The sequence below is a fragment of the Mastomys coucha genome, unplaced genomic scaffold (assembly GCF_008632895.1).
Source record: "Mastomys coucha isolate ucsf_1 unplaced genomic scaffold, UCSF_Mcou_1 pScaffold8, whole genome shotgun sequence".
Taxonomy (NCBI): Eukaryota; Metazoa; Chordata; class Mammalia; order Rodentia; family Muridae; genus Mastomys; species Mastomys coucha.
Genome location: NW_022196914.1, coordinates 73,148,546 through 73,153,891, shown reverse-complemented (window position 1 = coordinate 73,153,891; position 5,346 = coordinate 73,148,546). Strand labels below are relative to the sequence as shown.

Genomic DNA, 5,346 nt, shown 5'->3' with positions numbered 1-5,346 from the left:
AAAAAAAAAAAAAAAAAAAAAAAAAAGAGGAGACAGAGGAAGACACCTGTATACTTGGCCTGTACCTGAATACATGCAAACACCTATACATGTATAGACCACACATACACACATGAATCATCATGATTCTCAAGAAAGAAGATGTATTTCGACAACCAGTGGCAACATTACACCACTGGCCATTCAGGTGTTGACGATGGCTGGCTGTATTTTCAACTCAGAAGTTAAATATTACAGTAGCTTGATCAGAGATCATTTCTATGTGTGTGACATAGTGTCCTCCAGACCAGTTCCAGAATAAAAGAAGACTGGCTAAAGCTGGAGTCCAGGGTGGCACTCTGCTGTCAAATGGCTACCAGTTAACTTTTAATGTATAGCAGTAGTTCTTGATCTTCCTAACACTGTCACCCTTTAACACAGTTCCTCATGTTGTGGTGACGCCTGTACTGGCTGGTTTTGGCTTCAACTTGACACAAGGTAGAGTTATCATAGAGAAAGGAGCCTCAGTTGAGTAAATACCTCCATGAGATCCAACTGTAAGGCATTTTCTCAATTAGTGAACAAGGAGGGAGGGCCCAGCCCATTGTGAGTGGTATCATCACTGGGCTGGTAGCCCTGGGTTCTATAAGAAAGCAAGCTGAGCAAACTAGGAGAAACAATCCAGTAAGCAACACCCCTGCATGGCCTCTGCATCAGCTCCTGCCTCCAGATTCCTGCCCTGTGTGAGTTCTAGTCCTGACTTCCTTTGGTAATGAACAGCAAATGGGGAAGTGTAAGCCAAATAAACCCTTTCCTCCCCAACTTGCTTCTTGGTCATGGTGTTTCATTGCAGCAATAGAAACTATGACTAAGACAACCCTCCACCATAAAATTATCTCATTGCTACTTCATAACTGTAATTTTGCTACTGTTATGAACTGTAATGTAAATATTTGATATACAGGATATGTGATCCCTGTGAAAGGGGCAATTGATCCTAAATGACTGTGACCCACAGGTTGAGAAACACTGATATACAGCAAAGTTTTCTGACCAAAATACAAGATCTATTTTAGGAAAAGGAAACAAATAGTGATAACATTTTTAAAAAATATTTACTGAAATAGGGAGTCTCACATATGCCTGGTGTGGGAGTATAAACCAGTATATTCTCTCCAGAAGGTAATTGTGCCTTGAGATATTAAGAACCTATATTATGTGTATATGCCTCACTTTGATAACTGTACTCTGAGACTCTCTTAGGAGGTTAAAAATAAGATATAAATTATGTAGAAACCCCTTGTCATAGCACTAATTGAATGAATTAAAACTGCCAGCAAGGGCAAGTGAAATGGCTCAGCTGGGTAAAGCTCTGTACAAGCATGGTAACGTGAGTTCAATCCTTTGGACCCACATAAATGTGGAAAGGCAGACCTGACTCCTCTGCCCTCCGTGTGTGCAGCACAGCATGGGCACACACACAATAATTACTAAAAACTATGAACAGTTTCGTATTCAAACATGATAAAGTCTATGTTAAGATGATATTTAGAAATAATTCCTACTGTAATTTGTCTTTCATGATTTCAGAGTTTTTTTTTTTTTTCAGTTCTGGGGTAGAATTCAGCATTTCACACATCCTCAGCTTGTGTGCTTCACCAGCCTTCCAAGGCTCTTAAGGACAATTGGCACTGTAAATATATAACTATTTTTTTTTAACCTGGCATTTTACACATTATTTTTTTTGATCACAGTTTCTTTCCCTAGGGTTTATAACAGTGGAGATCTTTTTAGAAAGCAATTATTTATTTTTATTTATGCACATCAATGTTTTGCCTGTATGTATGTATGTGTGTATGTATGTGTGTATGTATGTATGAGCATCATACTTATGCCTGGTACTCCTTGAGTTCAGAAGAGTGTTGGATTCTCTGGAACTGGAGTTACAGACGGTTGTGAGCCACCATGTGGGTTCTGAGAGCTGAACCTGGGTCCTCTGCAGGAGCAATAAGTACTCTTAACTGCTGAGCCATCCCTCCAGACCAACAGTTAAAAACTTTGGATTACCTTGTTAAAGGATTCTATGTTTGAGGCTGGAGAAGTGGCTTATCAGTTCAGAGCACTGGATGTTCTTCCTGAGGACTAATGTTCAATTATCAGCCCCCTCATGGTAACTCGCAGCCATATGGAACTTTGGTTCCAGAGGATCTGATCACCTCCTTTGGCTTCCATGGGCATCAAGCATGGACACTGCTGTACAATCATATGTGTAGCCATACACTCATACAAATAAATCTCTCCTAAAAAAAATTTTAGGTCTGCCTTCATGGTTTGAACTTTATGGAGAAGCTAGAGATGAATAAAAAAGAGCAATGTTAATTACAATGCTCTGTGTGTGTGTGTGTGTGTGTGTGTGTGTGTATGTATGTGTCTGTGAGTGTGTTAATGTGTGTGTGTGTATGTGTGTGTCTGTGTATGTGGTATGTCTTAGTATGTGTGTGTGCACATGTGAGTGACTGTGTATGTGGTATGTATGTGGATGTGAGTGCGTGTATATGTGTTAATGTGTGTGTGCATGTGTGTCTGTGTATGTAGTATGTGTGTGTGCCTCTCTGTGTATATGTATGTGTGTATGTGCCTATGTGTGTGCCTCTGTGTGTCTGTATATGTATGAATGTGTTAATGTATGTGTGAGTATGTGTATGTATGTGAGTGTATCTATATATGTGTGTATGTGTGTGAGCGTGATGAAGATTGAACTAGAACTTTGTGTATTTGAAGCAAAAACTCTACAAGTGAGCTGTATCTCCCAAAATGTCTTTGCTAGAAACAAGTAAGGGTGTGGGATGAAATTAAGGTGAATAGCCCATTCCCTTCCCCCTTATTAACTTCTCCAGAAACAAAGCAAGATGGATCCTCATGGGTTAAATCAGTCTGAAGTACCTGGGACTGTTTATCCCAGCAGCACAGAGTCCATTGCCTGTTTCCACTAGTAACATTTGATTTAAACATAGCAAGTTCATGCAATTATGAACGGTTCGTGCTACTTTCCACGCTACAATGGCAAAGGTGAGGCTCACACAGCAAGAAATATCTACTATTCAGCTCTTTGTACAAGAAGAGTTACCTAGCCCTGTCCTAAGTCCCCTCAGGGACTCAGAACTGGAGCAGAACTTCCTGTATGCCACTGTCAGATCTATGTCCGAGAGCCTGTATATAGGTCTTTCCTTAGAGATGTTTATCATCCAGACCTCCCTAGACCTCATTCAGCTTTAGACTCTTTCAGCTTACAGAGTAGCACCAGCATAGCTCCTACCCCAAGCAGTTCTCAACCTGTGTGTCATGATCCCCTTGGGGGGAGGTTGCAAATCAGATGTCCCGCATATCAGATAGTTACGTTATGATTCATAATAGTAGTAAAATTACAGTTATGAAGTAGCAACAAAATAATGTCCTGGCTGGGGGTCACTACAACATGAGGAATTGTATATTAAAGGGTCACAGCATTAGGAAGGCTGAGAACGCTGCCCTAGCCCTTAGCAGTACAAACAACACCAGCATGAACATCCAGAAAGCCATGATTTTACAGGGTCCTTGAGAATGCTGACTCAGAACAGGTTTAACCAGTATTTTCCTAGTGAAAAATAAGTTTTGAAGATACACACATCTTTTTAAAAATATTTTTAGCCACTGAGTCATCATGTTTCAATGTTTTTGCTCGAAGGAAACACCATATGTACAAAGCATCTAGTACACCGTAGGAACTTAATGTTTGCTGGCAAAAGGAAAGAATGGAGAAAGAAAGGGAAATGAGAAAGAAAAGCACAAAAGATGACAAGAGCAAAATATTAAAGAGTAAGGCAGAGAAGAACATAGACACACAAACAAACAGGGAATGACTTACGGAAGCCATACTACTATGTGATTTAAATTCCAACCGAGTAGGATCACATACACTTTACATACTAAAAGCAACATAGAAAGGCATCTCACAGGACAGTCTTAGGAATGCTTGCTTCTGTGGGCTGGGATTGTGTTTCCTTATGCTTCCAGGTTTTATTCTAAAAGCTTTTGTATGATTCTCCTCCCAAGCCTTTCCTAATCAGAAACAAAACAAAACAAGACAAGACAGAATAAGAAACGGAGGGGGGGAGAGAAGGATGGAAGAAAATGAACATGATCCTACAAAAGCACAGGTGATTTCAACATAAATTTTAAGAAAGCCAGTTTACTGTTCTATATTGTGCTTGTATCTAATCAGGAAAGTAATGTATCTCATCAAAAAAGTACTGCATTATTGAAGATAATGTACACATTATTGAAGAGATAATTGCTGGTGTGCAGGGGGCATTACTCAGCAGTACAGCACTTCCTTAGCATGTACTAGACTTTGGGTTCAATTTGAACACTGCAAAACTAACTAAATGATCGGTAACATTTTGGTGCATGGCTGAGAAGCATGCATGAACATATGCATTTTGGTTTTGATTCCTTTTTGCTCTTTACATAAAACAGAACAACAATCATACATGGTATAATTTTCTAATTTTTTCTTTGTTTGATGTTTTAAGGCAGGGTCTCTTGTAGCCCCAGCTGGTTTGAAACTCACAATCCTCTTGCCTCCCAGCTCCCAAGTGCTGGCATTGCAGGCTGTGCCACTGTGCTGTCATGTCATGATGATCCCCAACCATGACATGACATGTATCTAACTTCCTCTGAGAACATTATTTTTTAATGTATGAGATTCATCTAGCACTCCTGAGAGATCTGTCTGTCTCCAGCTCCCCAGTGGTGGGATTACAAGCATGTGTCACTGCACCAACCGCATCATGAGGTTTCTGGGGATCAAACTCAGGTTCTCATGCTTGTAAGGCAGGGTCTTTACAGACTAAGCTATCTTCCTAAGACCCCAGACCCATTTTATGTACATTATTAGTATTTGGCTTTAAGTCTGTTGAAAGCAATCTTGAATCTCTTGTTACCACTACTGGCTTCAAGTTTTGGTGGTGCAATTATACCATGGCCACAAATCTCTTCTGACTATCCATTTGACCAAACACTGACCAGACAGATAAAGGTTTTGCCTTAAATCTTCATTAACTCTTCATACATTTTCTGCTCAACAAATATCTTTGACTTGACCCTGTGGAGTATGAATCATAACCCCAAAGGCTCCCTTCGGGCTTCTCTCACTAATGTCAGTAAGAGAGGGAAAAAGTACAGTAAAGTACAATGAACATCCCAGGAGTGGGAGGAAAACAAATCAGACAAGCAAACAAGCCCAGAGCTAAAGTCAGGCAAGCAGATACCGAAGAGGAAAAGTTTAAAAAGATATCTGGGGGTAGGAGAAGAAAGAGAGAGAGAGAG

The 5,346-nt window shown here is 40.1% G+C and overlaps 1 protein-coding gene across 8 annotated transcripts in view; it reads right to left on the bottom strand.

Annotated features, from left to right (window-relative positions):
- Positions 1–5,346, bottom strand: part of Slc38a9 (solute carrier family 38 member 9) — a 79,348-nt gene that overhangs the window by 57,068 nt on the left and 16,934 nt on the right. Inside the window, exon 2 of one of the 8 annotated variants that reach the window (XM_031359790.1) lies at positions 3,973–4,077. The exons of the other annotated variants lie outside the window; for them this stretch is intronic. The gene's annotated coding sequence lies outside the window, so the exon portion shown is untranslated. The remainder of the gene's footprint in view (positions 1–3,972; positions 4,078–5,346) is intronic. 8 annotated transcript variants of the gene reach the window in all.